This window comes from Anas acuta, chromosome W, assembly GCF_963932015.1.
Source record: "Anas acuta chromosome W, bAnaAcu1.1, whole genome shotgun sequence".
NCBI lineage: Eukaryota > Metazoa > Chordata > Aves > Anseriformes > Anatidae > Anas > Anas acuta.
In genome coordinates this window covers 16843971-16868331 of record NC_089016.1, presented here as the reverse complement: position 1 = coordinate 16868331, position 24361 = coordinate 16843971, and the positions used below count along the sequence as shown (strand labels likewise).

Genomic DNA, 24361 nt, shown 5'->3' with positions numbered 1-24361 from the left:
CCGTGTGATAGGGAGCCATCGGAAAAGGAAAGCTGCTGTGTGGAGTCCCACATGACGAGTTGTGGAGGCCATGGAAGGGGAAAGCGAGTCGAGTCAGTATGCAGAAGTGAAAGCCATACAACTAGCCCTAGATATCGCCGAAAAACAAAAATGGCCAGCATTGTATCTTTACACTGACTCATGGATGGTGGCAAATGCTCTGTGGGGGTGGTTACAGCAATGGAAAGAGAGCAACTGGCAGCGCAGAGGTAAACCTATCTGGGCTGCTACCCTGTGGCAAGATATTGCTGCCCGGGTAGAAAACCTGGATGTAAAAGTATGTCATGTAGATGCCCACATGCCCAAGAGTCGCGCTACTGTAGAACATCGGAACAACGAAGAAGTGGATCGAGCTTCGAAAATTGAAGTGGCTCAGGTGGACCTAGACTGGGAACGTAAGGGTGAGCTGTTTGTAGCTCGATGGGCCCATGAAACATCAGGACATCTGGGGAGGGATGCCACTTACAGATGGGCTCGTGATCGAGGGGTGGACTTGACCATTGAGGCCATCACACAGGTTACCCATGAGTGTGAGACCTGTGCTGCAATCAAGAAAGCCATGAAGGTAAAATCTCCCTGGAACAGGGGGAGATGGCTAGGGTTTCAATATGGTGAGGCCTGGCAAATTGACTATATCGGACCACTTCCAAAAACCCGCCAAGGCAAACGGTACATACTCACCATGGTAGAAGCAACTACTGGGTGGCTGGAAACATACCCCGTAAACCACGCCACAGCCTGAAACACTACCTTGGGCCTGGAAAGACAAGTATTGTGGCGTCATGGTACACCAGAGAGAATTGAGTCTGACAATGGGAGTCATTTCCGAAACAATCTTGTTACCTCCTGAGCCAAGAGGCATGGTATTGAGTGGGTGTACCACATCCCTTATCACCCACAAGCCTCTGGGAAGGTTGAGAGGTACAATGGACTGTTAAAGACTATGTTACGAGCATTAGGTGCTGGGACGTGGAAACAATGGGACACAAATATACCAGAAGCCACTTGGCTAGTTAACAATAGGGGGTCTGACAGCCGTGCTGGTCCTGCCGAAACAAAACCCCTACACACTGTGAAAGGAGCTAAAGTTCCCGTAGTGCATGTAGGAAGGTGGATGGGGAAGGCAGTGTGGGTTGCTCCTGCCTCGGGAAAAGGCAAACCCACTCGTGGGATTGTCTTTGCCCAAGGATCAGGGTATACCTGCTGGGTCATGCAAAAGAATGGGGATATCAAGTGTGTGCCTCAAGGAGATGACACAAATGTTATGGAATAAGGGATGGAGGTTGTACTGGATGTGGCTGGAATGTTAACTTTCCCAGCAGCAGCCCATACAGTGCTGTACCCTGCACTTGTAGTTGGAACAGCAGTGGTATCACACCAGTGTTGTGTCTACTGCTGAGCAGCAGTGGCACAGCATTGGGCCTCTCTCTAACCCTCCTAGGAGGTGGGCAAAAAGTGAGAAGAGAAACATCACTAGGGCAGCTGACCTAAATCAACCAAAGGGATATTCCCTATCATATGATGTCACACTCAGCAATAAAAGGTGGAAACAGGAAGAAGAGGGGAGGGGTGGGCTCTTGTTTGGAAAACGTCGGTACTCCTCTCGAACACCGGCTGCGTGCATTGAGGCCTTGCTTCAAGGACGTGGTCAATCATCGCTCATTTGTGGGAAGTAGAGAGTAATTTCTTTCCTCTGCACTTCCACATAGCCTTTAGTTGTTTTATTTGTTTCTTTTCCTCCATTTTTTTTATTTTCCCTTTCTCCCTCCCTTTTCCCCTTTCCCTTTTTATTTCCCTTTAGTTAAATTGTTTAGTTCATAATAATCTTTCTTTAATTATTATTATTATTTCCCTTTAATTAAATTATCCTTATCTCAACCCGTGAGTTGTTCTTTGCTTTACTTCTCCCCCTCCTCATCTAAAGAGGGGGAGTGAGAGAGCGGTTGTGGTGTTAAGCTGCCCAGCACAGTAAAACCACCACACCATATTGGGGTGTGTCATGACTTCAGCCGGTCTTCCTGCAACATGTAACCTCTTCTCAAATCCTCAGCCACTTCTGTGGAGAGCCTGCCATGGCACCTGCAAAGCAAGATGTCTACCCTTCGCAGTCACATTGTGCTACTTGGCCATTCTGCTCCAACCCAGCTCGCGACCAGCCCTCCCTTCTTGTGCTGCTCTTCAGAGTGCAGCTTGGCCCCTCTGAGCCTGTGCGAGACACCTGCAAAAGAAAAAGAAAAGCATAGGCCGAGGCAGCATCCAAAGCCACAGCACAGCTAGGACAGTTACTCTCATCTGCTCCCTCACCTCTGCCCCCTCACCTGCCCTCAAGGCAGATGTGTCCATCTGCTCTCTTAGGCCAGCTACAACGCCTCTGAAATATAAACAGGATTTTTACTGCATTTTGTGTAGTTAAGTAACTGCAGTGACAACCACACCCCTAAATTAACTGCTACATCTGTTTATCGCTCACCTTGCCAAAAGCAGCTCTGGTCGTGAAGTCCTGTGGTGTACACTGCATTTCAGCTTTAACAAATGAAAACAGTCAGAAGATAATCATTCATCTGCCAGCATTAGCACCCACCCCTCAACAACACGAGGGGCCCCATTTCTAATTTTATCATTTCAAAACAGCAGCCCCCTTGCCTCAGCACCTGAAAAGTAGATCAAGCCAGTCACCGAGTTGCCTATCGAGTTGCTGGACATTTACAGAAGGAGCTCTTTCCTGTGACCAGTTCCTCCTAAGGTTTACACTCCACTGGGGAGGGGAAAGAAATAAAAGTTTCAGAACCCCATGTCTGTAAGCTTTCAAGATTCAACAGACCTCCTCCAGCACACTGTTCAAGCACTATGCAAACAGCTGCTTGCAAGCAGCTCGAGTCTCCCCCTCCACATCTGCAAACACCACAGAGATGACTCTGTGCCAGCTGCCCTTCAGTACGTGCCCAGAGGCAGACTGGATGTCTTTGCCAAAGCAGTCCAGACAATGTATTAGTATGGACTGCCACGTTAGCTATCGTCACTAACTGCCAGGCAGGACAGCTCCAGACCAAACACACAGGGATGCTACAAACATTACCAACAAGACACAGAACACAAGGCACAAGAAGAAGTGACTCCCAGAGGGAAGCCCTATGGCAACAGCAAGTCAGAACAGGTGCTCTGCAGCAGACCCAAGGAGAGACTCAAATGTCACGACATGCGACTGGAAGCAACTGCCAGAACTGGGATGATGGAGGCATAAAAAGCCTGCCTTTAAGACAAGAGACCAGAAGTATGCGGAGTGCAGACCCCTTAAGAAAACACTTAGGAAATGAATTCCCAAGCAAGACCTCCTGATGCGACCCAGATGACTTCTGCAAGAGTGAGGATGGAAACAGATGCGATCTGAAACCGAATATGATGCACAAGATGGGAAACAGATCTGCACTTTAAGCAGTGACTGCAAGACAAGAAGTGCTCGGATCAGACCCACGATGACAAAACAAGCATTTAGGACTTTTGGTGTGGCTACCAAGTTGCCTGTCTAGTCAGTCCAGTGCAAAAATTAAGGATATTAAGACCTGAGGAGAGCATAACTCAGAACACACGCTGCAGAAGCAACACTACAAGACAGATGAACAGAAGGGAACTGTCCTGCCTGGCACACGCACTCACACTACAAAATACCCCCTGCTCCTTCTATTAGCCTGGTGACCCAGCCTCAAGCAGCCTGAAGGTGACCGAGCCTGAACCGCCCTCACAGTGGCACCAAGTACATTTGACAGCAAGGTACAATAGCATCAAGCTTGTGCAGGAAAATCAGATGGTGCTACTGTCTACTTCCTGAGTTTATGATGATGTGATTTCAGAACAGTTTTATTTTGGTCTCATGGCTGAGTACCTCATCTGGTGAACAGGGTGCGCTTACACTCCGTGCTTCAGTTTCATCAAGAGTAGATACAGTTTGAGTGCTCCAAGACCTCTGTTACAGAAATCAAACCTTTCTGGCTGAAGGTCATAGGAATGTTCACTTCCAAACGTATCCAACCTAAGAGCTACTGTAGCCATTCCTCTTTCTTTCCCCAGAACAGTCCATTAAGACCCCTTTGATCATCATATCTCTTATTCCACTACATAAGGAGAACAGTTAAACTGGGTGTCCTGACTTTGCCTGGGATAGAGTTCATTTTCCTCCTAGTAGCTAGTATAGTGCTGTTTTTTGGATTTAGAATGAGAATAATAGTGATAACATGCTGATATTTACTTGTTTCTGAGCTGTGCTTATACAGAGCCAAGGCCTTCTCAGCTTCTCATGCTGCCCTGTCTGTATGGAGGATGGGGGTGCACGAGGAGCTGGGAGGGTACAGAAACAGGACAGTTGACCGAAAATGGCCAAAGGGATGTCCCTTACAATGTGTCATGTTGTACAATAAAAATGGGGGAGTTGGCCAGGAGAAGCTTCCCTTGCTCGAGGATGGAATGGACATTGGTGAGCTGGTGTTGAGCAACTGCATTGTGCATCATTTGCTTTTTTTGTTCTTTTTGTTGTTATTGGTTTGTTTTGATTTTTTTCCTTCTCATTATGAAATGTGTTCATCTGATTCGTGTCAATATGGAACAATGCTAGGGCCGCATGGTATGATGAATGTGACCTTCTGTCATACATACCCTTGTATAACCACAAGTCTATGAAAAACAGAGTGGTTAATGTATATAATTATTGTATCTTGCAAAGGAATGTTTTAGCATTTCGTGTCAATAGGTGATAAGAGAACAAAGGGGTTTCAGAATAACTGCTAACTATTATGACTATTGCATGGGACACTATGCAAGTCTCTGATATCTGGCCAGGAGCTTAAGGAGAAGGGGAAAGCCGAAGGACAACTAAAAGACAAAGCTTGCAGGGGACGCAGCACAAGTCACTGACAACTGGCCAAGATGGACAAGAAAAAAAGCCTGGGAGGATGGCTATGAGCCTTCAGCACGAGAGACCCCCAGAGACCCCCAAAGGGAGCACCGGAGACTGATACGCATGCACCAGTAGGAGGGTTCGGATTCCGGGATCTAATTATAATAACCCTGCCTTTTCTAGAAGTAATAATGAATATGTAGGAGCCTAGGAGCATAAAAACCAGCCGCTTGATCTAACTGGTTGTCGTGGTTCCGCTCGAGCGGGCAGCCGAGCTCCACCACAGCCGCTCTCTCACTCCCTCTCCTCAAAGAGGAATGGGGAAAAAATATGTGAAAAGGGCTCAAGGGTTGAGATAAGGACGGGAAAATCACGCAATAATTATTGTAACGGGCAAAGCAGACTCAGCATAAGAAGATAGTAAGATTTATTGCTCATTACTAACAAGCGAGAGAAGTGAGAAACAAAGGAAAGAAACCAAAAGCACCTTCCCCCCCATCCACCCTCTTCCACCTCCTCCCCCCGAGTGGCACAGGGGAATGGGGGAATGGGGGTTATGGTCAATCTACAGCACTTCTTCTCTGCCGCTCCTTCTCAGTCACTCTCGTCCCCTGTGCTGTGGGGTCTCTCCCACGGGATACAGTCCTTGACGAACTGATCTGGCGTGGGCTTCCCACAAGCAGCAGCTCTTCCAGAACTTCTCCAGATATGTGTCCATACCATGGGGTCCATGCCTCAGGAGAAAACTGCTCCAACCTGGCTCCCCCACGGGCAGCAGTTCCTGCCAGGTCACCTGCTCCTGCGTGGTCTCCTCTCCACGGGCTACAGGTCTGGCCCAGAATCTGCTCCGGCAGGGGTCTTCCACAGGCGGCAGCCTCCATCGGTGCAGGGCCACCTGCTCCACCGTGGTCTCCTCCACAGGCTGCAGCGTGGAACCCTGCTCCACCGTGGTACTCCATGGGCTGCAGGGGGACATCCTGCTTCACCATGGTCCTCACCACAGGCCGCAGGGGACTTCTGCTCCGGCACCTGGAGCACCTCTCCCCCTCCTTCTACACTGACCTTGGTGCCTGCAAGGCCCTTTCTCACTCTCCCAGCTGCTGTGTGGCGCAGTGTTTTTTTTCCCCGTCTTAAATATGCTCTCACAGAGGCGCAAAACAACATCGCTTATTGGCTCAGCTCTGGAAAACAATGGGGCCCTTCCCAAACATGGGGCAGCTTCTAGATCTTTCTCACAGAAACCACCCCTATGGCCCCCTGCTATCAAAACCTTGCCACGTAAACCCACTACACTGGTGTGCGTCTTGGTGGAGCAGAGACTCCCGGCACACCCAGCGCTGTTTGCTTACCTCTATTTGTTTAATAAATTGTAAACTTTGATTGTAACCCTATTTGGGACTTAACCATTTATTACATCACTTTCTTTCTTCTCCTTCTCCTTCTCCTTCTCCTTCTCCTTCTCCTTCTCCTTCTCCTTCTCCTTCTCCTTCTCCTTCTCCTTCTCCTTCTCCTTCTCCTTCTCCTTCTCCTTCCTCTTCCCCTTCTCCTTCTCATTCTCATTTTTCCTTTCTTTCTTCTTATTAAATTGTGCTTATTTCAGACCATGAGTTCTTGCTCTTTTCTATTAAGTTTTCGCCCCCATTCCACTGAACAGGGGGGAACTTATGAACAGCTGTATGGTGCTTAGATGTCTGCCAGCTTAAACAACGACACTCATTTAAATAGAACTACATATTTAATTACATTTGAATTCGTAAAACTCTATAATACTACAACTGAGAAAATCTTCATGAAAAAAAAAAGAATATTTCTAGGGAGACGTTCGGCTTCATCATTTGAAGAGGAAAACGAAAGAGTCTCTAAGCAGCTGGGAGAAATTTCACATTTGCTAGCCCTTGTTCTTGTGGGGGACATCAACACACCAGATGTCTGCTGGAAATACAACACACCAGAGAGGAAACAATCTAGGAAGTTTCTGGAGTGTGTGGAAGATAACTTCCTGAAACAGATGGTGAGTAAGCCAACTAGGGAAGGTGCCTCACTCTACCTTTTGCATGTGATTAGATAAGGACTTGTTGGTGATGTGAAAGCTGGAGGCTAACTTGGGCATACCTATCATCAATTAAAAGACTTTTTGATTCTTGGAAAAGTAAGGAGAAGAGTTAGCAGAACTGCCACCTTGGACTTCTGGAGGGCAGATTTTGGCCTTATTAGGAGACTGGTTGGTGGAGTCCCTTGGGAGGAAGTCCTGAAGGGAAGAGGAGTCCAGGAAGGCTTGACACTCTTTGAGAAAGAAATCCTGAAGACAAAGGAACAGGCAGTCCCCATGTGCTGAAATGACCTGTTGGCATGACCTGTCTGAACAGAGAGAGTTATGGCTAGATCTCAGGAAGAAAAACAGGTTTTATGACCTTTGGCAGAAGGGGCAGGACACTCAGGAGGACTACAAAGATATCATGAGGCTGTGCAGAAAGAAAATTAGAAGGACCAAAGCCCAGCTTGAGCTCAGTCTGGCTACTGCTGTTATGAATGGAGCTAAATTAGGTTGGAAGCCATTCAAGAGGTGTCCCCCTGGGATCAGTACTGGGGCCAGTTCACTTTAATATCTTTATCAGTTGTCTGGATGAGGGGATTTGGTGAACACTCAGTAAGTTGGGAGATGACAGAAAGTTGGGTGAGAGTGTTGATCTGCTTGGGGGTAGGAGGGCTCTACAAAGGGATCTGGATAGGCTGGACTGGTGGGCCGAGGCCAAGTGTATGAGGTTCAACAAGGTGAATTTCTGGGTTCTGCACTTGGGGCACAACAACCCCATGCAATGCTACAGTCTGGGAGAAGAGTGGCAGGAAAGCTGTGTGGTGGAAAGGAAACTGGGGGTATTGGTTGATAGCTGGCTAAATATAGGCCAACAGTGTGCTCAGGTAGCCAAGAAGGCCAACAGCATCCTAGGTTGTATCAGAAACAGTGTGGCCAGCAGGATTAGGGAAGTGATTGTCCCTCTGTACTTGACTCTGATGAGGCCAGAACTCAAATACTGCATTCACTTTTGGGACCCTCACTACAAGAAGGACATTGAGGTGCTGGAGTGTGTCCAAAGAAAGGCAACAAAGCTGGTGAAGAAGCCTTATGAGGAGCATCGGAGGGAACTGGTGTTGTTTAGCCTAGATGAAAGGAGTCTCAGGGGAGACCTTATTGCTCCCTACAACTACCTTAAAGGAGGTTGTAGCAGGGTGGGGGGTCATTCTCTTCTCCCAAGCAACAATCAATAGGACAAGAGGAAGTGGCCCCAAATTTCAACAAGGAAGGTTTAGGTTTGATATTAGGAGAAATTTCTTCACTTAAAGAGTTGTAAGGCATTGGAACAGGCTGCCCAGGCAAGTGTTTGAGTCATAATCCCTGGAGGTATTCAAAAGATGTGTAGATGTAGTTTTTAGGAATAAGGTTTATGGTAGAATTGGCAGTGCTAGGTTAACAATTGTACTAGATGATTTTAGAGGTCTTTTCCAACCTAAAAGATACTATGATTCTATGATTCATCTCAACAACTGTAGCGAGTAGGAAAACTCTGTATGACAAAGTTGAAGTCTAATAAGACATGTTAACTTCTGGCTGAGAAACTAGCTGAACTTCAGTCACTTTTCTTACACAAAAAAGGGCAACTTTTCCAACTTTACTCATTACTGCTAAAATTACATTACATTATAATTATAGATCTCTGTTTTTAAATGCAAACCAAAGCACTAAGTGGAACTTCTAAAACTAACTTTAATCAGTGTAAATTATTTTAAGCTCAGCCTCAGTAAAATGACTTCATGTATTCTTTACAATTTCACTTAGTATCTTATTGAGTCAAATAGCCTTGCAAATTTGTTTGAGATGCACAACAATGATGGCAATTAAATTGTGCAGTTGTATTTTTTGGAACCTGCTGCTACCTTCAGTGCACACAGAAGGGCTTTTAATGTGGTGCAGGTTTCCCTTCCTATTTAATCCTATACAGCAGAAAGTTTTACTACAGACAGTTGTACTATTGACAGAGGCTTTGATTTCTGCATGGGTTGCTGCAGACCTACTAGTTAACTTTGTTGATATTGACCTTGGCCATTTAAGAGACTAAGGAGAGGAACAATGTTTTCTAATCTTAAGAAAATTTAGTTTTCTTCTTAAGAAATAAGAAGAATGAAGGAAGACTGCTGTTGTGGTTTCACCATGGCAGGCAGCTCAGCACCACATAGCCACTCACTCACTCTCCCCATGTGGGATGGGGGAAAGAAGATGGGGGAGAACTGGAAAGGTAAAGGTGCAAGAATTCATCAGTAGAGAGAAAGACAGTTCAAGAAGTAAAGCAAAAACCCCACACAAACATTTTTTTTCATCAAAAATTCAAAACATATCATCATGTGAGCCTCCACAAAGAAAATTAACTCTATCCCAGCCAAAACCATGAAAATTGTACATCATTTCTGTCACTGTGAAGACAAGGTTACTTGGTGAGAGACTTCAAAATGCATCCATGTTATTTTTCCTCCTAGTAGCTGGTGTGGTGCTGTGTTTTGGATGGAGGATGGGAAAAATGATAATTACACATTGATATTTTAGCACTTACAGAGCAATGACTTTTTGCTTCGCAAAGAGACAAGGCCTTTTTAGCTTCTAACACTGTCCTGCCAGTGAGAAGACTAGGGGTGCACAAGGAGCTGTGAGGGAACAGAACCAGGACACCTGACCAAAGTTGGCCAAAGGGATATTCAATACCATATGATGTCAAGCTGAACAATTAATATGGGGTGGTTGGCTAGGGTGGGGAGAACCACTGGTCAGGGATGGGATGGATATCAGTCAGAAGGTGTTGAGCAATTCCTTTGTGCATCACTTACTTTGTACTTTTTAGAATTTATTATTGTCTCTAGGCATATCAAAGATAAACGTGTCATTACAGGCAGTCAACATGGCTTCACCAAGGGGATGCCGTGCTTGACCAACTCAATAGCCTTGTATGAGAACATAACTAGGTGGATAGATAATGGTGAAGCAGTAGATGTGGTCTATCTTGATTTCAGTAAAGCATTTGACACCGTCTCCCACAGTATCCTTGTAGCTAAACTGAGGAAGTATGCTCCGATAGTCCCTTAGTTATGACTGCCGCTGATTCCTTTATTGAAAAGGTCATACCACGACCCGGGGAGGGTGCAGGAACCAATGAAAACAATTGTGGCAGAAGTGATCCTGAGTTGTCGGATTTTGTAGTTGATGTTTTGTCAGACCCGGACCGTGCTGACAAAGCTTGCGCAGCCGCCATCGCCACCTGCTGTTCGGCCTTCATACCACACAGCGCGTTAAGCACTGCACGCCAGGTCGTACATAGATCTTTATCCAACTTTCCACTTGTGATGGTTGTATCCCATAAACGATCTCCTACGAGCCGCCACTCATCTGGGCTAAAAATTACAGGGATTTCATTTTGAAAACCCTCCTTCTGGGCCCAGTGTACCAAGGATTTGATCTTTTTTACATTGCAAGATACGCCTCTCATAGAGAGAAAGCTAGAGAGAAGCTGCACAGCCGCTTCCTCCTCCATGGTTACGTCAGACGGGCTGCAGGGTCGTGATCCCCACCCTTCTGCTATGTGCCAACTCGCCACACGGTGGGGGTCGTCTGCCGTTTTCCATTGACACCTCCGATCTCCCGTAGCAACTCGATCCCGGATGTCCCGCGTCTCACTGCGATACGTCACTTTCCCGCGTCTCACTGCGATACGTCACTTTCCCGCGTCTCACCGCGATCTCTGTATCAATCAGTCAATCTCCATGTCTCACCGCGATCTGTATATTCGGGTCTGTGCTCGGAGTCTCTCAGCGTCTCTCAGGTCTCTCAGCATGTCCGGGTCTCAGCCTGTTCGGGCACCATATGTTGCAGGAAGAACGGCCGAAAACACGACAGACTCTAGTATGGTCAGATCATGCTCTCCTTTATTACCTGAATGTAATAAATATTGTATAATAAGTTTGTTAATCAAACCGGTGGGAAAGCTTGTGGGGGCTGTGACAACCCTGTATAGCTTGAAAGTTTCCAGCGGCCTATCCTGATAAGAACATGTAATAAATTTTGGGGAAGCTTGTGGGGACTGTGACAACTCTGTATAGCTGGAAAGTTTCCAGCTGACCATCCTGATAAGAACAAGTATAGTGCTTGCTCAGCAAGATCGCAACCCGCAACGCAGAGGAAGACTATGGCCTTAAGCCTCACGACCACCGGGAGGTCCGAGACGACCCCCTAGCAACAGTATGCACAACCGTAGGACATACCAGGATATGCCATGTACACCCAGAACAACCAAGCTATAAAAGGGGGACTCTGACAGGGGTGAGGTGCGCACGGAGAGGGGGTTGGTGGAGCGGAGACTCCCCGGCCGCCCAGCGCTGTTTTGCCTGCTTGAATGTTTGCTTAATAAATTTGGCTTTGATAAAGATTATTCTGAGAGTGGTTTTGGTTCCGACCACTTATTACAATTGGTGCCGTGACTCGGATGCAGGTCATTTTGGTCTGGGATCTGAGCTCGGGGGGGGCACCCCATCTTTGGATGGCCCTCGGGTGACTGACCCCTTGTCCAAATCCTGTACATCCCAACCCTAAATTCGGGCAAGCAGGCAAAAGAATCCCACGGTACCCCATAATTTTTGTGCACGAAGATCCGAACGAAGACTCAGGATTGAGTGAGTATTGATAAGCGGTGCCATTCAGTCGGGGTGGGTATCCCAAAGTGCGATTAAATGAGACACTCCTGGGGAACGAAGTGAGTGCAGACCCTCCTGTAGTGTGGTTCCCATTGCCTGCGAGGGCGTGGGCCACGAACGAGGGGAGCGTGTGTGTGAGTGTACAGAAGCACTTTGGAAGATGGGGCAGAAGAAAAGCAAGCCTTCTGACCCCATGGGTGGCCCTAAGGTAGGGTTGCCCAATATACCGACAGAAAGTCCCTTAGGGTTGATGATTGCCCGCTGGGATGACTGGCCTTTGAGACAAGGCAAGATGAGAGAAAAGATGGTATATTGCTGTATGCAGGTGTGGGGAGGGAAACAAATAAGAGGAGATCACCTATACTGGCCCGTTTTGGGGTCCTTTGAGGATTGGGTTTGCCAAGCTCTAAATATATATGTGAATTCCAAGGAACCTTTCAGTTCAGAGGAAAGCGAATATGCCGGCTTATGGATAAGATCAGATACCTGGACTTACATATTTACCCTAAAGGAAAAGGGTCAAGAGAATCCCAGAAGGAAGACTAAGAGTCCTGAGGACCCCCCCTTGTCCCCTCTTCCCCATGTCCCTCCCGCTCCTGCACCGGACCCTATCCCTCCTCCTTCCCCCCCCGCACCTTCCAAACCCTCTGGACCCTGACCCGGACTCTCTCAGTTCCCTTGGGGAAAATCAAAGAGTAACGAGGAGTTAAAGTAGAAAAAAGGGGCAGTCAGAAGGAGGGCTTTACCCCCTAAGAGAAATAGCTATGGGAGGGCCGCAGCCAGGAATGGGGTTCCCCTGAGTTCAGATGTGAAAGAATTTAAGAAGGATATGGGGAATCTTTTGGAGGATCCCCTGGGAGTGTCTGAGAGGCTGGACCAGTTCCTGGGTCCTAATGTATACACCTGGGAAGAGTTGCAGTCAATCCTAGGTATACTATTCACAATGGAAGAGAGAGAAATGATTCAGAGGGCAGGTATGAGAGTTTGGGAACAGCAACACCAACATGGTCCTGGCGCAGACACCAAATGGCCATTACAACGGCCGAACTGGGACAACCAGAACTATGAACATAGAACCCATATGGTAGATCTGCGCACTATAATTGTTCAAGGGATTAAGGAATCTGTTCCCAGAGGGCAGAACATTAATAAAGCATTTAGCGAACACCAAAGGAAGGATGAAACCCCCACTGAGTGGCTAGAGAGACTGCGGAAGAATCTGCAGCTCTATTCGGGATTAGACCCTGCCACTCCCGTAGGGCAGGCTCTATTGAAAACTCAGTTTGAGGCAAAATCGTGGGTGGATATTAGAAGGAAATTGGAAAAATTGGAGTATTGGCAGGAGAAGGGATTAGATGAATTACTGAGGGAAGCGCAGAAGGTGTACGTGCGGAGAGAGGAGGAGATTCAGAAGAGGCAGGCAAAGATTTTGGTGGCGGCAGTCCGAGAAGGACAAAAGGCAGCTCCAACCTGTACAGGGGGAACGGGTATTTCAAAACCCAGGGAAAAGCCCCACAGGAGTCAGAGTGATTTGAGGGACATGAGGCAGGTTGAGTGTTTCTATTGTCAGAAGAAAGGGCACATGAAGAGGAATTGCAGGAAGCGCATGCAGGATGAGCAGATGTTTAAGGAAGATTAGGGGGGTCAGGGGCTCTATTTGCTGGGGACCCATAAGAAAACGGAGCCCTTGATAAAACTAAAATTAGGTCCTCAGAACCAAGAAATGGAGTTCCTTGTGGACTCAGGGGCAGAAAGATCTACTGTCCAGGCTGTGCCCCGGGGGTGTTTGCTTTCCCTGGAGAAATTGCAATAGGAGCAAAAGGAGAGCCTTTTAAGGTCCCGATAATAAAGGGAGTAAAAATAGAAACCCTATCTCGGTGTATAGTAGGATTCTTTTTACTGGTACCCAAAGCAGAATATAACCTATTAGGAAGGGATCTAATGGTAGAACTGGGAATCACTTTAGAAGTAAGAAATCGCAGTTAAGCTGCCTCACTGTGGAAGACGAGGCAAAAATCAATCCTGAGGTGTGGTACACTCCTGAGTCAGTGGGGAAATTGGACATCACTCCTTTTGAAATTACCATTAGAAATCCTGAAATCCCCATTCGAGTAAAGCAAGAGGGTAGAAAGGGGTTGCAGCTGGAAATTGAAAGACTATTGAAGCAAGGGTTATTGGAACCCTGCATGTCTCCCCACAACACTCCTATACTACCAATTAAGAAGTTAGATGGCTCTTACCGTTTAGTCCAAGATCTAAGAGAGGTAAATAAGAGAACAGTCACCAGATTCCCAGTGGTAGCCAATCCGTATACCTTGTTGAGCCAGCTTTCCCCAGAACTGAAATGGTACAGTGTTATAGACTTGAAGGATGCCTTTTGGGCTTGTCCCTTAAAGGAAGAATGCAGAGATTACTTTGTCTTTGAATGGGAGGATCCTGAGACCCATGGGAAACAGCAGTTAAGGTGGACCCTGCTTCCGCAGGGATTTACGGAGTCACCGAACTTGTTCGGGCAGGCCCTGGAGCACGTATTAAGCACCTATGAACTAAACCCAGAAGTAACACTGGTGCAGTATGTAGATGACCTGTTAGCAGGGGAGAGTCAGGAAGCTGTGAGGAAAGAAAGTATTAGGTTACTGAACTTTTTAAGCTTAAAGGGACTAAAAGTATCCAAATCCAAGTTACAGTTTGTTGAGGGATTTTTTGAAACAGCAAAGATCCCGTGGCTTGCTGCAGCTGAGCAAACCAAGCTACCAGGACGACTATGAGAAGTTCCCATGACAGTGTTCCCACATCGCCCAATTGAGGAATTCAGAAAAATATTGTTACCAGCATCTGGCTTCAAGGACGGGATCTACATGACTGCTAATCACAAGGGGGTTGTTTTCTTGCAGGTGGGGCTGTTTTCTTGCAGTTGTTTGTCTGAGTGCTTTTGACCAATAATCTTGTGTGAGACACTATCCTCCCCTGTTAAGTTCGCTATAAATGTTAGGCTATTCGGGCAATAAAATGGAGCATGATCTGACCATACTGGTATCTGTCATGCTTTCGGCCGTGCTTCCTGCAACAACACTTCACTGAAGAAGAGGTGAAATACTTGGGACATTGGCTAAGTAAGGGGACTAAGAAATTAGATCCTGAACGGGTGAATGGCATCCTGTCACTACGGGCACCAAAGAGTAAGAAACAAGTAAGGCAGTTGCTGGGATTACTCAGTTATTGTAGGCAATGGATAGAAAATTACAGCAGTAAAGTAAAATTCCTATATCAGAAATTGATTGGGGAAGGGCTAATAAAATGGAGCTGGACAGACAAACAGTGCTTTGAGGATTTAAAAACAGACTTAGTAAATGCCCCGGTGCTAAGCCTACCCGATACTAGGAGACCCTTCTATCTGTTCGTAAACACAGAAAAGGGAACTGCGTTTGGAGTTTTAACCCAGAAGTTAAAAGAAAGAAGAAAAGAAGCCCATAGGTTAGAAAGGGAAGAAAGAAAGAAGCCCATAGGTTACTTTTCAAAATTGTTGGACCCAGTTAGTAGAGGTTGGCCCACCTGCTTACAGGCTATAGTGGCTACAGCCCTCTTAGTAGAGAAAGCCAGAAAAGTCACCCTGGGGGGAGAGTTAAAGGTATATACACCTCATAACATAAGAGGGGTGTTACAACAGAAAACAGATAAGTGGATTACTGATGCCAGACTATTGAAGTATGAAGGTATATTAATACACTCCCCCAAATTAGAACTTGAAACAACTAGTTTACAGAATCCAGCTCAATTTTTATATGGGGAACCAAGTGAAGAGTTGACACACGACTGTGTCCGATTAATCAAATCCCAGACCAAAATAAGGGAAGACTTGGAGGAAGAGGAATTACCAGATGGGGAGAAATTATTTGTAGATGGATCATCAAGGGTAATAAATGGGAAATGAAAATCAGGTTATGCCATAACAGATGTGAACACCTCAGAGGTAAAAGAATCTGGTCCCTTGGATACAACCTGGTCGGCCCAGGCATGTGAGTTATTTGCAGTATTAAGGGCTTTACAGCTGCTGAAAGGAAAGATGGGATCTGTATTTACTGACTCCAGATATGCATATGGAGTGGTTCATACCTTTGGGAAGATCTGGGAAGAGTGGGGGTTAATAAATTCTCAAGGGAAGGGTCTGGTACACAAGGCTCTGATAAGGCAAACTCTGAAGGCCTTGAGAGGACCTAAGTAGATTGCTGTTTTACATGTAAAAGGCCACCAGAGGGGTACCTCTATCCAGATAAGAGGAAACAACTTAGCTGATGAGGAAGCAAAACGGGCTGCACTATTAGTAATGAAAGAAGCAGAACAGGTCATAGAAACAGAAGGAGGTAGCAAGAACTTTACTGCCCGAGAGGCAGAAAAACTACAACAAATGGGAATCGTTGAGAAGGAAGGGAGGTGGGCACTCCCCAATGGGAGGGAGGTTATTCCTAAAAGCATGGCATGGAGAATAATGAAAGAATTCCACAGGCAGACCCACTGGGGTGTACAGGTGCTTGTGGACCACTTTGGGACTAAGTATATGTGTATTGGGATTTACGAAATTGCTAAGAGAATTGTAGGGGAATGTTTAACGTGCCAGAAGGTTAATAAAAAACAGCTTAGAGAAAAAGTGTCAGGAGGGCAGGGGCTAGCTAAGAGACCGTTTGAAAAGATACAGGTCGATTTCACAGAACTTCCCAAGGTTAGGAGGTATAAGTACCTTTTAGTGTTGATAGATCATTTAACCCACTTTGTAGAAGCCTTCCCGGTGGTGCGAGCCACTGCACGGATGGTAGTAAAAATTTTGTTAGAAAACATTGTGCCGAGATATGGGAACATAGCAGTAATTGATTCAGACAGAGGGCCACATTTTACTTCTAAAACCATCAAAGAGGCCCTAGGTCCTTTAGGAATTAAATGGGAATATCATACCCCTTGGCATCCACAAAGTTCGGGAAAAGTGGAAAGAGTAAATGGAGAGATTAAGAAACACTTGACCAAATTGATGATTGAAACCAAAATGAACTGGATAAAGCGCCTACCGATGGCCCTATTAAATCTGAGAACACAACCTCGGACCGATACTGGCATCTCCCCTTTTGAAATGTTGTACGGGATGCCTTATGATTTGGAAACACCAGTTGAGCACCAAAAGGTAGAAGAAAAGGTGCTACAAGAATACATCATTGAGCTAATAAGGAGCTAATAAAGAAAGGATTAGTAGTACAGAGGCCACCATTAGACATGGCAATCCACAAGGTTAAGCCAGGGGATAGGATGATGATCAAGGCTTGGAAAGTGTCCTCCCTGACCCCTCGTTGGGAAGGACTCTTTCTCGTTTTACTTACTACAGACACCGCGGTCCGGACGGCAGAACGAGGATGGATGCATACTAGCAGAATAAAGGGACCCGTCCAGGATTCTCATTGGGAGGTGGTTGGAAACCCCGACAATCTGAAGGTCACTTTCTGGAAAAAGATTAATGAGTGATACCACTTCATGTATCTGATATCCTTTCATTTGTAAAGAAAAGTGGAGGGCTCATTGCTCCTACGGGTATCCCTCCCGAGGTATTTGTGACAGCCTTTGCGTGTGGCGGTGGCAACCGGGACAATATTTTTGATTGTTTGTATTTCTTCCACATAAGTGAGCCACGCCCAGCAGCAAATATTTCAGTGGTCTGTGGAAGGACAGTGGCCAGGATAAGGTGTGGAACTGGGTGTACTGGGTCTGGCTGGAATGTTAACTTTCCCGGCAGCAGCCCATACAGTGCCGTACTCTGTACTTGTAGCTGGAACAGCAGTGTTATCACACCAGTGTTGTGTCTATTGCTGAGCAGCACTGGCACAGCATTGGGCCTTTCTCTAACCCTCCTAGGGGATGGGCGAAAAGTGAGGAGAGAAACATCACTAGGGCAGCTGACCTAAACCAATCAAAAGGATATTCCATACCATGTGATGTCACACTCAGCAATAAAAGGTGGAAACAGGAAGAAGAGGGAGGGGTGGGCTCTCGTTGAGAAGACGTCGGTCCTCCTCTCGAACACCGGCTGCGTGCGTTGAGGCCTTGCTTCAAGGACGCGGTCAATCATCGCTCATTTGTGGGAAGTAGAGAGTAATTTCTTTCCTCTGCACTTCCATATAGCTTTCATTTATTTTGTTTGTTTGTTTTCCTCCCTTCTTTTTATTTTTCCTTTTCCCCTCCCTTTTCCCCTTTCCCTCTTTATTTCCCCTTAGTTAAATTGTTTAGTTCATGGTAGTCTTTATTTAATTATTATAATTATTTTCCTTGAATTAAATTATCCTTATCTCAACCCGTGAGTTGTTCTTTGCTTTACTTCTCCCCCTCCTCATCTAAAGGAGGGGGAGTGAGAGAGCGGTTGTGGGGTTTAGCTGCCCAGCACGGTAAAACCACCACACGGGGGAAGTGGAGCATACAAATTAAGGTGGGCTAAAGATGAAGGAGGTTCCCCTGAAGGATACGGCTGCTGTCGAGAAGATGGTACACCTCGTTGCTCTAAGCAAAAGAGTAGACGAAGGAGGCAGAGACGTAATGCGGTGGGGATCAAGGTTGGTAAACCACCTCCTGAAACAGCTCACGAGGCCTCTTGGAATGATGGTTCCAAGCCCAGTTACACCAGTACCTCCCAAACACCTCCCGCCTGCAGCAGGAAGCAACAGGGATAAGAGACCAAGTGCACAAAAGCCCTGGGATGCCCGTAGTAAAGGTAGGACCCCTCCATTTTTCTTGGGTTTAACATGGTCTGTATGTGTAACAGGATTCCTGATAATCTGCATAGATGTAACTAAGGGAGAAGGAAGCCCCCACCAACCCTATCGGTGGAGTTTAACTAGGTGGGATGACTCTCGGACCCTCAAGGTCAATACTACAGCAGGCTCACCCTCCTTTAATATAAAGAATTGTGAATTATCTGAAACAATAATAGGATACGGAGGAAACACACTACACCACAGGTGTAGTCCCCAGAGACAATATTCCTGGGGGGCTACAAATGTAAAAGCTACCTACTGGTGTGTGGTGCAATTGCCTGAAGTAACTAGGAAAATAAAAGTAACATTCACATTTTTAAGGAAAAGGTACAGCATTGAAGAGGCTTTCAGGGTAGGGCATAGCTGCATTACCTGAGCGTTCCCTAGGCTCCCAACCTTAGATGCTATCGCGCTGGGGAAACTTGGTGTGCTAGCCCTAAGGAACAGCACGGAGCGTAGAGTGGAGTGGAAACACCACGGCTAGGCTCTGTAATCAGGTTCTTGTGCACAAAGCTGCACTTTTTGCCACCCTGAGCCAAAGACCTGTCATGTTTTGACAAATGCTGTACCCTAGTGTACTTTTTGCTCATTATAATATCATTATAATACCAAAACACACCTACATCCCAAAAGCTACCCGCCTCCAAGGTGCGACCACCCCTCACTGAGCATGCGCCCTGAAAGTCTCGGAGCCTATTACTTTAAATGGAGACAGGAAAACTTTACACCAATCATAACTAAGATATGCTTGACTAGAGCCACTCAAGCTCCACCTAAAAGATAGAAAATAATATAAATTGGCCCAAGATAGAGGGGATGTCAGGGAAGATACCACCGTCAGGGGAGATACCATCCCGAGGACATACAACATCCTTAGGACCTCCTGACTCCTGGGATCAGTCGACGGGCTGAGCCTCTCTTCCCCCCCCATTGGGACACCTTTGGGTGAGATCTGAATACTTGCTTATAAATCTCTATAGAGTCTTTGATCCTTTTAACACGTTTATTTCTAGGCTGCGCACCTGTAACACCTGTAACACCTGTGTATTTCATGCATACTAGCTTGCTTTTGCAGACAGTCACTATCGCTGGCAATCCAAAAGAACCTGATTATCTGTTGCTGTAATAAACCATACTTGATTGCATTGTGATATCTCTCATTAAGTGCAACGAGGGTGAGGGTGGTTATCCGTGATAGTTCAGTGTTCTGAATCTAACCAGACCCCCAGACGGTTAATGCGTTTTTGGTGAATATCTGACTGGACCCCCAGACGGTTAATGTGTTTTTGGTGAATGTCCGACTGGTTCAGTACCCTGAATCCGACCGGGCTCGTAACAGTTATTCAGCTACACCCCTTAACGCGACACTGGTGTCCTAGCTCAAACGCAGGAAAGGGGTACTGTAACTCTCCAGGACACTATTATTGTACATACTGGGGCTGTGAGACCATAGCCACAGGATGGGACACCCATACCAAGGATAGATATCTCAGAGTTACCTGGATACCGGGAGGTTGCCGCAAGCCTACTTATAGTACTGATGGTGGCTTAAACAATACTGGAACCTGTAAATCTTTAGAAGTCACAATATTACAGCCTCAAGATCCAGGACGGATGACAGGAAGAACTTGGGGTGTAAAGTTCTGGGAACCTGGAACAGATAGGGGAATACTCATATTGATAAAAAAGGAAGAAGTAAGATATACCCATGCCGTGGGCCCTAATAGAGTTGTCACGGGACCAAAGAATAGAAAACCACGTAAGAACAAGAGGCCATCTCCCTCGAGTATCAGGCTGCTAAGATTGAAGTAGCTCAGGTGGACCTGGACTGGCATCAAGGCATGAGGCACAGTATATGTTTCCAGCCATCCAGTGGTTGCTTCCACCATTGTAAGTACATGGCGCTTGCCATTGCGAGTTTGAGGGAGTGTGATGTAATCAATCTGCCAGGCCTCTCCATATTTATATTTCAGCCATCGTCCTCCATACCAAAGAGGCTTTGACCGTTTGGCTTGCTTGATTCCAGCACATGTTTCACAGTCATGAATAACCTGTGCTACAGCGTCCATGGTCAGGTCCACCTCTCAATCACGAGCCCATCTGTATTTTGCATCTCTACCTTGATGGCCTGAGGTGTCATGGGCCCATTGGGCTATAAATAATTCACCTTTATGCTGCCAATCCAGGTCCACCTGAGCTACTTCAATCTTAGCAGCCTGATCCACCTGCTGGTTGTTTTGATGTTCTTCAGTAGCCTGATTTTTGGACACATGAGCATCTACGTGGCGTACCTTCACAAAGAGGTTCTCTACCCGAGCAGCGTTATCTTGCCACAATGCAGCAGCCCAGATGGGTTTTCCCCTGCGCTGCCAGTTGTTTTGCTTCCATTGCTGTAACCATCCCCACAGGGCATTTGCTACCATCCATGAATCAGTGTAGAGATAGAGAACTGGCCATTTTTCTCGTTCAGCAATGTCTAAAGCCAGCTGAATGGCCTTCACTTCTGCAAACTGACTCGATTCACCTTCTCCCTCAGCAGCTTCTGCAACTCGTCGTGTAGGACTCCATACAGCAGCCTTCCATCTCCGATGCTTCCCCACAATACGACAGGACCCATCAGTGAACAGGGCAAATTTCTTTTCATTCTCTGGCAACTGGTTGTACAGTGGGGCTTCTTCAGCACGACTCACCTCCTCCTCTGATGATATCCCAAAGTATTTTCCTTCTGGCCAGTCCATAATCACTTCCAATATTCCTGGGCGACTGGGGTTTCCTATTTGAGCCCGCTGAGTAATCAGTGCAACCCACTTGCTCCATGTAGCATCAGTTGCATGATGTGTAGAGGGGACCCTTCCTTTGAACATCCAGCCTAGTACCGGCAATCGGGGTGCTAGGAGGAGCTGCGCTTCAGTACCGACCACCTCCGAAGCAGATCGAACTCCTTCATATGCTGCCAATATCTCTTTTTCAGTTGGAGTATAGTGGGCCTCAGATACTCTGTATCCCCGACTCCAAAACCCCAGGGGCCGACCTCGAGTTTCCCCAGGTTCTTTCTGCCAGAGGCTCCAGATGGGGCCGTTCTCCCCGGCTGCAGTGTAGAGCACATTCTTTACATCTGGTCCTGTTCGAACTGGCCCAAGGGCTACTGCATGAACTATTTCCTGCTTGATTTGTTCAAAGGCTTGTCGTTGCTCAGGGCCCCATTCAAACTCATTCTTCTTACGGGTTACTTGGTAGAGCGGGTTTACAATCAGACTGTAATTTGGGATGTGCATTCTCCAAAACCCCACAACACCTAGGAAAGTCTGTGTTTCTTTTTTGCTAGTTGGTGGAGACATAGCTGTTATTTTGTTGATCACATCCATTGGGATTAGACGACGTCCATCTTGCCATTTTATTCCTAAAACCTGGATCTCTCGTGCAGGTCCTTTGACCTTTTTTTGTTTTATGGCAAAACCGGCTTTCAGAAGGATTTGGACTATTTTCTTCCCTTTCTCGAAAACTTCCTCTGCTGTGTCACCCCACACAATGATGTCATCGATGTACTGCAGGTGTTCAGGAGCTTCCCCCTGCTCCAGCGCAGTCCATGATCAGATGCTCCAGATCAGTCCATGGCAAATGGTAGGGCTGTGTTTCCACCCCTGGGGCAGCCGATTCCAAGTATATTCGACTCCCCTCCAAGTGAAAGCAATTGTGGCCTGCACTCTGCTGCTAGAGGGATGGAGAAAAATGCATTAACGATATCAATTGTGGCGTACCACTTGGCTGCCTTTGATTCAAGTTCGTACTGGAGTTCCAGCATTGTCCGGAACTGCAGCACTCAGTGGTGGCGTGACTTCGTTCAGGCCACGATAGTCCACTGTTAGTCTCCACTCACCATTAGACATTCGCACTGGCCATATGGGACTACTGAAAGGTGAATGAGTCTTGCTGATCACTCCTTGGCTCTCCAATTGACAAATTAGCTTATGGATGGGAATCAGGGAGTCTCGGTTAGTGCGATATTGCCGTCGGTGCACAGTTGTGGTAGCGATTGGCACTTGCTGTTCTTCAACCCTCAGCAACCCCACAACAGAAGGGTCCTCTGAGAGACCAGGCAAGGTAGATAATTGTTTAATGCCCTCTGTCTCTAAGGCAGCTATGCCAAAAGCCCACTGGAACCCTTTTGGGTCTTTGAAATATCCTCTTCTAAGATAGTCTATGCCAAGGATACACGGAGCATCCGGGCCAGTCACAATGCGGTGCTTTTCCCATTCATTCCCAGTCAGACTCAGACTTCAGAAAGTTTCTCCCAAGTGTTCTCCTTCGGTCGGTGGACACTGGTTTGTTCATGTGGAGAGGAAGATAGATTCTCTTTGAGTTGGTGGAAGTCTTCAGAAAGTTTCTCCACAGCTGAGACGCAGGCCTGTAAGGAAGAGGAGAGACTTTCTTCATACTGCTGAAGTTGTTTAGCCACTTCATCCACTGTGGGTTCCTCATCCTCTTTCCAGGCCATTATTGCCAATGAGCTGGCATATGATGATGGTGCACTCCGTACAAACTTCCGCCACATGGGTCGTGTACACCTGACTTCATCTGGATCTTTGGATGTTTGTCTGAGGTCTGGATCCTCATAAATCACTTCCCGTACGGCTAATTCCCTCAGGTACTGGATTCCCTTCTCCATAGTGGTCCACTTGCCTGGTAGACATAAAAGTTCTTCCTTGAAGGGATACCTTTCCCTCACAGCCGAGAGGAGACGCCTCCAGAGGCTGTGAGATTGTGCTCCATCTGCAATTGCTTTGTCAATGCCTGCGTCTCTAGCAAGGGATCCCAGCCGTCTGGCTTCCCTGATGTCTAATTCCACACAATTGGCTCCAGTGTCCCAGCACCGGAGCAGCCAGGTGACAAGCTGCTCACCTATACAACGACCAAAATCTTTTTGCACATCTCGTAGCTCACGCTCGTATAGGTTTCGGGTAGTTACTGTTGATTTTTTGGCATCCTCATCTTCCTCCTCCTGAATCCCTGATGGCCCAGCGTCGTCGTCTCTATACCTAGATTTGGCAGAAGACTCTCTGCGTTCTAAACGACCTGAATCTCTATACCATTTTTTCACCTTCTCTGCAGGGTCAACTTGCACTGCTACATCTCATTTCTCTGACCCAGCCACAGGAGCTGGAGTGGCTGCAGGAGCTGGAAATGGAGCGGCTGCAGGAACTGGAGCTGATGCAGCTGCAGGAACTGGAACTGGAGCGGCTGCAGGAGCTGGAGCTGGAGCGGCTGCAGGAGCTGGAACTGGAGCGGCTGCAGGAGCTGGAGCGGCTGCAGAGTCCACTGTAGGGGTCACAGTGGCCATTGGATCTGTCACAGGACTCGGAGTGGCCGCAGAGTCTGTTACTAAGTTGATAGCAGTATCCATGGCAGCTCGATAGGCATGAGCCAGGCCCCAGCACGTTACAATGATTTGTGTTACTTTGGAACTGCCAGAATCGTGACACCTTTTTTTCAAGCATTCTGCCAGTTTTTGAGGATTTTGCAGTTGTTCAGGGGTGAATTTCCAAAACACTGGGGGTGCCAACTGCTCTAGATGCCTGCCCATATCCTCCCATACTCCCTGCCACCCACAACTATACTGCCTCCGGGCAGATCTCCGGATGAGCTTCCTAAGTAGTTGTTTAACTTTAAGCAAAACCTGAAGCACATTCAGGAGGCAGAACAACAAGACCATGCTGGTCTGAGTATCCCAAGGATATTCAGTATCTTGGAGAGCTATTGTAACAAGCTTGGAGGATAAGAGGGTGGTGAAGGAGAAAGGGAGAGTGATCGAGTAAAGAAAAAATATCTTCCCCTTTCCCCTCCACAGATTGACTCCCTGATGAAAAAAGGCAACAGGTATAATTGCTAATAGTTTCCAAGATACGGTTTCCAAAGTATA

At 46.9% G+C, this 24361-nt stretch overlaps 1 long non-coding RNA gene across 1 annotated transcript; it reads right to left on the bottom strand.

The window, feature by feature from the left end:
- Window positions 1-2065: 2065 nt before the first annotated feature.
- Window positions 2066-2837, bottom strand: LOC137846760 (uncharacterized). Its single transcript, XR_011090633.1, has 3 exons — window positions 2691-2837; window positions 2510-2562; window positions 2066-2118 (listed from the first exon to the last, which is right to left on the bottom strand). It is a non-coding gene; the product is annotated as an uncharacterized lncRNA (long non-coding RNA).
- Between the last annotated feature and the right edge of the window lie 21524 nt (window positions 2838-24361).